The sequence below is a fragment of the Poromitra crassiceps genome, assembly GCF_964638095.1.
Source record: "Poromitra crassiceps genome assembly, chromosome: 16".
Lineage (NCBI taxonomy): Eukaryota > Metazoa > Chordata > Actinopteri > Beryciformes > Melamphaidae > Poromitra > Poromitra crassiceps.
This window is the reverse complement of record NC_139645.1, coordinates 4,696,916-4,708,213: the sequence shown is the minus strand read 5'-3', so window position 1 is coordinate 4,708,213 and position 11,298 is coordinate 4,696,916. Positions and strand designations below refer to the sequence as shown.

At 44.2% G+C, this 11,298-nt stretch overlaps 2 protein-coding genes across 2 annotated transcripts in view; both read left to right on the top strand.

The window, feature by feature from the left end:
* coro2ba (coronin, actin binding protein, 2Ba) overlaps positions 1–11,298 on the top strand; it is a 418,611-nt gene that overhangs the window by 259,190 nt on the left and 148,123 nt on the right. The gene's annotated exons all lie outside the window — the stretch shown is intronic.
* The window catches only part of LOC310791071 (A disintegrin and metalloproteinase with thrombospondin motifs 7-like), a gene marked incomplete at both ends in the record, with an annotated part of 110,864 nt that overhangs the window by 95,697 nt on the left and 3,869 nt on the right, over positions 1–11,298 (top strand). The window lies entirely within an intron of this gene.

Below are 11,298 nucleotides of genomic sequence, written 5' to 3'. Positions count from 1 at the left end.
CAAAGCTAGCTACATATTTTCTATGATCTTATGTGACGGACACGACGTCGGGTTATTTGTGAGCTGTCAATGATCAGATAGATGTAACTGTCAGTAAGAACAGCTGATAAGGTCACATCATTCAGGCACGTTGATTCAGGAAGGAACAGCCATTGGGTTTAGGGTAAATGTCAATCAAAGTCACCTTTTGAGCGATTGGCTAAATGTTTTCACGTGTTAAGGGAAGTTTGGGCTGCGATTGGCTGTCCCACCCTGCCTATAGGCTGAGGCGATGTCTCGTCGTAGACGCTGGGTCAGCTGGCGCAGCCTGGCTGGGGGCGTGGTCAGGGTGGGGTAAATCCCCCGATCGATCCAGTCAGCAAAGTTAGAATTTAGCTGCTAGCCGCCCAGCCCAGGCAGACACGATCAGGGATTCAACCACCGCAGTAAACGCACATCTGAATAGACGTCTTGTGTTCTGCTCTAGAATCCCCAAACCTGTAGTTTAAAGCTGCTGCACCTTCCTTTGGTGAGTCAGCCCATTGAGATATATGGGCGGTTTTACCCCACTCGCGCGCCAGCCGTATAACATTTTGTGGGCGTTCCCACACATGCCGACTGTTTCTATTGGGAACCGATCAGATAAACACATTCAAACCGCGTCGTAATACTTACATGAAACTGTGTGCAACAAGAAATTGTGGAAGTTCTCTATTTTTAGCTGCTCTGTAAATACACAACCTCCAATTCACATTGTCCGTCACCATTGAGATGCATGCAGTGTAGCGATAGTTCTGTCGTCACGACTGAGAATCAGCCCGCCTCCGCATGAAGAACAAGCATCTTCACTGCGAAGGTCAGGGTCAGTCACGTGATCCATGTAATCCTTATTCACACATATTGTCACATTGTGGCACATTCATACATTATTTATGTCTTGTGTTTCCAAGATGTCACAGCTTTAAATGCGGTATATTATGTGTGTGGGTATGGATGCAATCCTTACTGGTAAATCAGTTATAGATTTTGTCTTATACACTGTATGTGAATAGGGTTGCAAAAATTCCGGGAATATTCAAAGTTGGAAACTTTCCATAGGATTTAACAGGGAATATATGGGAATGAACGGGAAATTAAAGTGGACGTTTTGGGTAATTTATACTAATTGTATTTACCTTGTCATACACAGACATACATCGGTTCCAGGAAATGACAATGTTACCGGGGCCAATCAGGGCCGGCCGGCACTGTCAAAACAGTAATGGCGTCTCCCGAAGCAACGGGCGCTAATTAACGTTAGTCGAGTCAACACAGCCACAAGTGCGGTGAGTTATTGCAGAATAATAGACTCAATAACGACAATTCAACAAGAACAAGAGTACGGTATGCACCGGCGGAGTTTCTCAGCGGGAGAGACGTTTTCGACGTTCTTTCCGACTGGATTTGGCAACGCTGATTGACTGTCTTTCTTTCAAGGCGAGTACTCCGATGTGGGAGCGTCGTCTGGAGCTCCAGACGGATCCGTGGAGCGGACGGGAATGTGATTGATTTGCCCTGAAGCATTGTGCCGTCCACAGCAGCATGGACGTCACTGTCCCTCCTCTAATGGTGCTGCTGTGCGTTTCAAGTCCAGTGGAAAGGCTGAGTGCTGTAGCCTCAAAGGTCTTCTTTGTTCACTAGACACGCAGAAGAAGAGTGGGGACTTTTTTCTTCCTCTCTTTTCCAAAGGAGATAATGTAGAGGTCATCCGAAATCAAAGCAACTATTCACAACAAGAAAATAATTGGCCGGCTATCTGGTTTCGCTTGAAACACATCATCATTCATGGGTTGAGATTCCCATCTTTTGCTTTAGTTGGGTTTTGTTTTTGAGTTTGAGTCGTTGGAGTGTCACACCAGGTAACCTGCTGCCATTCAGTGTGCATGTCTATTTGCAGACTAGTGCACAGGGCTTTTAACAACAGACGTATTTGTTTGTTCCAGCGTTCCATTATGGAACAGGAACAGTCTGTTAGAGCTGATGGCTTTTCAACTGATACACCACCGATTGCAGCTGGGAGTTTTGTTCAGGTTTTGGGTTTCAACCTTAGGGTCGCAACCCTAAGTAGGGTCGCCTGCAATTCCAATAGGGTCGCCTGAAATTTAAAAAACAAACAAACAAACAAACAAAACACCACACACAATTTAATACTACCGAAGATGATTAGGGTCACTTTCCTGATCAAAATAGCACATTGTCTCTTAGGGCTGGGTTAAAAGAAAAATCGATTCTCCGATTTTTAATCGATTTTTTATTTTAATCCTTTGATATCGATTCATATGTCCAGAGATCGATTTTTTTTTATAAAAAAAAAAATACAAAATAAAATAAAATGAATAAACATAGGCTATAATATTATAGGCTGTGTGTGGTAGTTGAAACATAGTTTCAAGTTGACGTTTATTTATGTTTGTAGTTGAAACAAAAACATAAATACTGTAGGCTACATAAATGGAAATGTTTGATCATTAATATCTACTTTTAGAAATGATATACAGTAGGCTGAAATCAAATCACTGTGCATTAAAATTGACAACCGGTCGCGCAAAAAAGGTTGGGAACCCCGGTGTTACATAACTGGACAATCATGTAATTCAGGTTACAGCTCAAAAAACATGTTTTAGTATCACTAACCAAATCGATATTGAAATTAATCGAATCAAATCGAATCGGGATTACGGTAATCGATTCGGAACCTTGTGAATCGGAATCGAATCGATTCTTGGAATTTGAACCAATACCCAGCCCTATTGTCTCTTGATATTCGCTGAGCAACTGAATGCAATATGGGGGGGGGCACACTTTCCAAAAATGCTGAACACCCTTCCATGACATCCTTGTGTCTGTCACTTTGTGATTGTATGACTGAACACAAAGGACATCCTTTGCCCTCTTTCACTCACTTCTCTGATGGCCATAACAATGCAGTGGCATTGATGTGTTTTATGACTGATATGACATCATTGTGCTCCTCAGAAGGTAACCTGCTCGAGAAGGGAAGCCAGCTTAGCTGACATTTTAAAGGCATGGAGGTAAAAAAGTGTTATCATAAATTGATCTGAACTCTTCTTATCTCCTGTGTGGCCCCAGGCGGCAAGCTCAGGCTTGGACACATGAAGCCACAGTATGTGGAAGTGATAAAAGCGCTAGTCCCTCGAATGGCCACTGGAGGCTGCCTATCTTGGAGCAGTGAGCACACTCCCTTGGAGCCAGCCTCCCTTCACCTTCACCACCCCCCTTCAACCCCATGTTAAAATGCCCGACTTTACAAATCACGGGGCCTTCGGGGGCCAAAACCCCAGGCGGCCTCGCTCACTGATGATGTCATAGTGACACCATCAGTGATTTCATCAGTGACATCATTATTGACCAAGGATCTCCCTTTTTTTCTCTTGATTATTCTACTGTAGCCCATTGAGCTTTCTTGTCCCACTTTTTGTATTCTCCTTCCAGAATCATCTTATGACATCACTGATGATGTCATGGGCACTGACGATGTCATAGGCATTGTGACAAAAATGTAAACCGACAGACAGACAGCAGACAGATATTGCCCACTTGCTCACTTTTATATAAAAAAGGATAAAGTCTTTATTGGCAAATGGCTCTATCAGTCTAACCCTGCTTCCCTCCTACACCAGCACGAACATGCTCTTGGCCATGTCATGTGTTTTTGTCTGAATGCTGCAGAGTAGCATCGCTTCAACATGGACACAAAGTTCAATCATCGCCTGTATAGACGGTTTTCACGGAGGTGTGTTGCTAGGGAACGGTTTGAAACTTCCTGTCCGCTATTGTATTAATTATATTATATATTATTATAATTAGCAAGCACTGCAACAGGAACTAACCTTGGGGCAGCATGTTTATGCTGTCACGTTAAAACGCTCCCTTTACAATCATCCATTAGTCCATTAGTGTTCTTTATAAAACTCCCACAAGGAGACTGAGGTTGACGTTCTTACCAGGAAGAGGATCCATTGGAAACACACGAAGAAGAAGGTCATCTGTTATCCTTCAACAGCTTTCACGTGGATAGTAGGGATGGGCATCGAATTTAGAATTTTCGAATAATCGTTGTTATTATCAAGGTCGACTTTTATTATTGAAAGTCAATTTTTTTTTTTTTTTTGTGTGTGAGTGAAATGTTGCATTATCTCCCCTGATTCTAAGTATAGTCGAATCGCTTGGTTTGAGCAAGTAAAACAATTTTTATAACCATTTTAAGCAAGGTTTATGGAAAAATGAATGGCGGATGAAATCCCATGAAGAGGGAGAGAGGGTGACTTTGGCACCCCTTTGGCACTCAGACCTGAGCCTACTAAATATTTAATGAACCACTCATGATTGTCAAAACTGTTTTTTATTTTCGAAAATGTCAATGTCATGTAACATGTTCTTTACGGTACTTCAGTGGTGCAATGCTTGTTTGAGCTAAAAATCCACAGCAGAAGCTTTTTCTATTAATTAATAAAGCCTTAGACTTAGAATCAGGGGAGACAATGCAACATTTCACTCACAAAAAAAAACATTTTTAATTTTTTTTACATTTTTATTTTTATTTTCGAATTTCGATTAAAAGTCGACTTTGGCCAGCGAATTTCGAATAGTGTTAACACCATGCACTGCATGTATCAGGGGAAATCAGCCAAAGTCGGAAACAGTAAGACCTAACGACCTAAAGGTCATGTTTATTTTTGGAGTAAAGGTCAAGGTGTAGACCTAGAGGTCGTGCAAGATTGTCTCCTCTGTCAGTCAGTTGCTGGAATAATGGGGTGCTTTGTCAAGTGGCTCATTTGAAATGATCTTTTCCGCTCCAGATGCAGGTCATTCTGCAGGCTTTCACCTGCTTCTCATGTCTTATTCAGCATGTTTGTCCCCCTGGCTCGCTCCTCATTAAACTTGTACAGTACAGGGTGTTCCACCAGTGCTACAGAGCTGGGTGAAATCAGTGTAGTGCAGTTTCCTATTTATCGACATTTTCACAACAACACAACCTGTCAGCTCCACGGCTCAACAGTCAACGTTCTGCTTCTTTTGAATTCGGTTTGAATTCGGGCTTCTTGGAAGTCGCTTGGCTGGGCAAGCCCACCCGCTTCCCTCTGATGATGCCAAAGTGAATTGAAAAGCTGTAGTTCCTCGAATGGCCACTAGGCACCGGGGGCAGTAGGCATTCCCCCCATGTTAAAATGCCCGACTTTGTAACAGGATTATTAAACATCTTTCCAGTGAGGGGCGAACCAGGGTTTTGGTCTATATAGCTAATTTCACCTTTTCATAACAACTGTAGGGGTGGGTCAATTTTTATATAACTCACCCGTTTGGAGTAAAATAGATGATAGAAAGTGATTGACAGATTGCCTGTCCAGTGATCACGCAGCTTGCAAGATCTTGCAAGATCAATGGAATAGCTCTGTCCATAATATTTAGGTCAGTGAGTAGAGCACGTACCACAAAGGCTTAGTCCTTTGTGCGGCCGACCCGGGTTCGAATCTGACCCGTGTTCCTTTGCCACACATGTCATCCCCGCTCTCTCTCCTCTCCCTTCCTGTCTGCCTACCATTCTATCAAATTAAAGGGAAAAAAAATACCTAAAAAAAACAATTAAAAATTGCTTGGTGTCCCAGTTGAGTGGAGCTTGCCCTGTTTATGCATCAAAATTGACCCGAAGGTCCAAACACCGCCCCGCCCGGCACACGAAGCAACTCCTCCTCTGAATTACCGCATGCCCTGAATTTGGCGTGAAAAAGAAAAAATGTGAACACAGCACGTTTGTTGTGGTTGCTTGCCATGCACTGCGGTTGGCTGGTCTATTCACCTTATGTAGCCCCGCCCACTTGACTCAGTTGTGTTATGACTTCCTGTTCAAAACACTGTCTGTTTTACCTGGTCACTAGTACTGTACTGTCACAGGAAGTGTAAACACAATAGGAAGTAACTGGCTGACCCAGTGGCGTGCCTGACCAAGTTGGTGCCCTAGGCAAGATTTTTGCTGGTGCCCCCCCCCCCCCCCCCCCCCCAAAGAAAATATAATAAAAATTATATCGCAGCTAATTCCACCACAAATACTTATACAGTCACACAAACTGACGTCATGTCACTGCTAGAACTACACAAACTGATGTCATGTCACTGTTAAAACTGCTGCCTGCAGTGAAGGCTCAGAATCGCCCTTCCCCCACTCCGGGAAAAAGCTCTGAGCAGGTAGAAGGGGGCGCAGCCGCGCAGGGGGTGGGGTGGTATGGATTAGGGACCATGGTGAAAGTGCTGTAGCCAAGCCCGTAGGCAGGTTTTGAGGAATACCGAGGTCGTTTTAGCGTGGCGTGGGGGGCCCAGGGGGGGCTGTGCCTCCCCGGATAGAAAATTTTGTCAATTTTAAAGTAAAATGCTTCAATCTGGTGCACTTTGAGAGCAAAATTAAGAGGCTAGATCTATAAACAACTACAGACATCATGTTAGATTAATATCCTCTTTAACTGTGCTGTTGCTTTAAAATGATACAAAAAATAAATGTCTCCCCATATAATATAATTTATATTCTGCATACAGGTCACATGGCAGAATACTGCTCAATTAAATAGAATGGCCCATCTACACAAACATCACTTACAGGGTAGTTACTTACCCATTCACTTCAATAGAACTGTCGCCAAAGTCTAGCCCCAATCTAGCCTCAATGCAAAATCTGAATGTTGTGAGTTATCTTTCTTCCTTCTATAGCACACAGAGAGGAAGCAAATTGTTGCATTTCTGATCAAAACTGTCACATTAAAACATCAATGACAGATGAATAGATCTGGGGGCCGGGGCTATTTTTCCTTTTACGGGTCAATGGTAGCTACGGGCCTGGCTGCCAGAAAGCCAGAATTTGAAAAATTATTTCACTATTATTTAAAGACTTAAGACGTTGTTGTGCTTATTTTTTGTCTACTATTGCAAAATAATAGTAGGCCTATTATCATGAAAAGTATTTGTAAAAAAAAAAAAGTTTTTTTTTTTGTTTTGTTTTTTTACCCTCTCTGGCGCCCCTAACGGCTCAAGCGCCCCTAGCATTTGCCTAGTTCGCCTAATGGACGGCACGCCACTGGGCTGACCCCTGTGTTGGAACATAAGATGAATAGTGCGATATTGCAATATTGCGGTTATTGTGACAGCTGGCGCTTATGGAAAACCCTGAATGATCCTGTCGCTCTTAATCTAAGATGTTTCTGGAAAACAAACGTAAAACAAATAAATACCTACACTTCATATGGTGCTGAAGCTTGGGATAAAGGGCTTGAGAACAGTGCCCCCCCTCCTGTTCCCATTGTACTGCGACCACATGCTATAGTGGAAAAGAAGCCTGCTGAGGAAGTCGACCTCAGAACAGAGGAAGTCCCACGTCCCACTGCCCCCTCTGTTGTTGACTGTTCTATATTGGGCCTAATATACTTCCATGTGCGGGGTGTGTGTGTGTGTGTGTGTGTGTGTGTGTGTGTGTGTGTGTCTGTGTGTGTGTGTGTGTGTGTGCGCACGTGCATGTGTGTGCACGTGCATGTGTGTGTGTGTGTGATGTCAGTAGAGTGGGTCAAAGTGGGGTGTGTGGAGAATGCTGTGTATTGATTTGCAGCTGCGACCTCTGAACCCCACTGATGTCATGGAGTCACTGTGATCTGGGTGACTGGGTGAAAGCGTGCGAGATGGCTGGAGATGTGAAGCCGCACGTGACAGAATAGAGGGATGAGTGGTTAGACCTCCTGCTGACACAATCTGAACACATTTCATGCAGTGGGTCTGTCTGTGTGACGGCTACAGTCGATGACTGATGTCTGTTTGTGTCCCCCGCCAAAGGGGGGGGCTGTGGCGCGGTCTACGTCAGAGCAATTTAGAGAGAGAGAGTGGCGTCAGCGGAGGACCAAAATGCGTGACTCATTAGCCAATGAACAGCCAGGAATGGGTCTCGCGCTACTTTTGAAATCAAAAATAAAGCTGATAATGTACAATTTGATTAAAAAAAAAAAAAAAAAAAACTTTCAAAGTACAACACAAACTGTCCATTTTGCTGCAAATCGACAGTGCTGCTTAATCCAGGACCTTACTTCCTGGAACTCTTGAGAGTAAAAAACTAGTCCATTGGAGTGAATGGAGATGTTGCGACTCTTACGGCTCTGGTCTCCGTCTGTTCGTTCGTTCGTCACACTGTAATATTGACTTTGTGCCGCTAGGGGGCGACATTGACAATGAGTGGGACTGACCCAAGATGGCCCAAAATGGACATACATCACTGGTGGGGGGGAACAGCATGTTTGCTATTTGCTTGATTTTTTGTCCTATGACAATGGCTGGGTTTCCCAAAAGCTTCTTAGCGCTAAGAAGCTTCTTTAACCCTTCTTAAGGCCCCCTTAAGAAGCAAACGCGTTTCCCAATTGCTTTTTAGCGCTAAGAAGCTTCTTTGACCCTTCTTAAGGTTCCCGTAAGAAGCCAATGAAGCCAACGCGTTTCCCGATTGCTTCTTAGCCTAAAATGATCTTCCGTTAAGAAGGCTGCGTTTCCCAAAAGCTTCTTAGCGCTAAGATGATCTTTCGTTAAGAAGGTTTTGTAAGAAGGGTCTGGAGCCTTCTTAACACCTTCTTAATGACAAAACACTGGCAGATCCAGCCGCGTCAGGCAAAAGGAGATACTTGTGTCCACTGTTCCTCTTGTGTTTTTTTCCCTTTTTCCTTTCTTTCATGCACCCTTTAGTGTTTAAAATTGGGGAACACTTGAAAATCTCCCCTGTATGTATGGTTACTTGTGTTTTAAATGTTTTACCGTAGGCTATATTCCTCTAATCAGAATGGATTCCTTTTATAATAAGAATGTTGTGGATTTATATAGCACGGTCGCTTAAATTCTGTAGTGTTTCTCGCAATTTTGTTGTATGCTGTGTATATAAAGCAATTTAAACTGCAGTCCATGTCTGAAATAAATAATGTTTAATAGAAGAAGTTCTTGTTTAACATGACCACGATTAGGTTATTCTACAACAGTGTTTCTCAACCACTGGGTCGTGGCCCACTGGTGGGCTCAGAGTGCCATCTAGTGGGCCGCAGAGGACCTCTCACATCGAGATGGTGGACAGCTCCAGTTAAGATGCTTCTTAAGAGCCTTCTTTAGCGACGTGTTAAGAAGGCTGTTAAGAAGGCGTTTGGGAAACACTTCTTTGGAGCCTTCTTAACTCTTAAGAAGCTTCTTTGTTGGGAAACTCAGCCAATGTCTGTCTGTCTCTGTTAGACAGACAGATAGACAGACAGACAGACAGACAGACAGACAGACAGATAGAGATCTGTCTGTCTGTCTGTATGTGTGTGTGTGTGTGTGTGTGTGTGTGTGTGTGTGTGTGTGTGTGTGTGTGTGTGTGTGTGTGTGTGTGTGTGTGTGTGTGTGTGTGCGTGTGTGCATGTGCGTGTGCGTGTGCGTGCACGATCCTTTCAGATCATCTGGAAGGCCGTTCCAGATGCGTGCGTGCGTGTGTGTGTGTGTGTGTGTGTGTGTGTGTGTGTGTGTGTGTGTGTGTGTGTGTGTGTGTGTGTGTGTGTGTGTGTGTGTGTGTGTGTGTGTGTGTAGTGGCTGAAAGCAGCATCAGTGCATGTTTTTCTTCTGCTTTGTGGACAGCTAAAAGAGAAGAACCGGACGATCTGAAGGGCCTTCCTGGTTCATTAGCTAAAAGCGTTTCTGAGAAGTAGTCTTGTGCAAGGCCATGCAGTGCCTGAATATAAACTGACCAAAGAATTTTTCAAATCAATATGAAAACTAACCAGTGTAAAGACTTTAAAATAGTGCGTGCTCTCCTTTTGGTCTTAGTCAGCACTTGTACGTCAGAATTTCTGAATGAATTATTGTCTTCTTCGGTGGATCCGAAAGTAGTGTTACAATAGTCTCGTCGTCTGCTAAGGTAGCTATACAAGCATGCATCAGACTCTCTGTGTTGCTCAGAGAGAGACATGGCCTCACTTGGGAGATGTTCTTCATGTGATAAAGCTGTTTTTTCTTTTTGACAGCTCGCGCATGAACCTTGAAATTAAAATTGGTCAGAAATCACTCCTAGATTTCCAATCCGAGGTGTGTCCATGTTTGTGAGTTTGGTCTAAAAGCCATACATTCCTACAATTCTATAAACTAACGGGTATTATCAACATTATATGAACAGGCGCCCAACCAGAGGAGGCCGCTAGTGTAGCGACCAGGACTCATACTGTACCCCACCAGCTTCCCACCCGCAGACACGGCCAATTGTGTCTGTAGGTAGGAGCGTCCGACCAAGTCGGAAGTACCGCTGTGCGGGAATTGAACCCGCGTCTTTTTTAAACACGATTTCAGACGGACAAGCCCGTCTTTTATTGTCACACGAACACTTCAACACATGCATGCGGCCACAACACACACTCATGCTGACGGTGGCCGGTGCAATTTGTCCTCTGCATTTGACCCATCCAGGCTTGTCCTTTCCTCCAGGGGGCAGGCCAGGAGCAGTGGTCGCTTTTTCTTTCCAGCGCCCGGGGACCATCATTGGACCAACTTCGGATGTTGTCGTCACTGGTCGGATGACGATCTTCTGCATGTTTTTAGTGAGGGGTTATGTACGGAGGAACCCCCTGGGGAGCACGGGGAGAACATGCAAACTCCACGCAGAAAGGCCCTTTCGACGAGATAGCCCACCTGGGCAGTAGGCACTGAAGATATGGGGGGGTCACAACTCCAGCGCCCACAGCGTCCCAGGCGAGAATCGAACTCAGGACCTTCTAGCTGTGAGGCGACAGCGCTACCGACTGCGCCACCGTACCCCTCCGCGAGGGTAGACGAGTGCTTTTACTTCGACACTACCCAGACGCACAGCCATGTTGATTTCTGTCCATTTTGAAAATTAGTTCCTGTTTATGAGAACTATGAAGTTGTTTTCTGTTTGGCTCCACAGGGCTGGGCGGGGTAGGTAGTCATGGTGAGATACGTTGCACAATATTGTGGCCGAGCATCTGAGAGCAGATGTTCTGGGGCACGACATATTCTCAAGGATTATTTTGTTGTTTGTTTGTTGACACTTCTGCGTTATTAGTTCAGAGTGGAGAAAGACCGGAATGAAGGGGGTGTTACTACTTGCCCAAGTTTTTCCAATGAAAAGATTTTATTTTCTAAACGCTTTCTTAGTCCAACGTTCTTGATGTAAGGATAGATCATGTAGGCAAGGCTAACTTTAATTGATTTTTGGACGTGTGATGTCTGCAAATTGAATAAATCGTGTGAACCTGGCCGTCTTTTCATCGG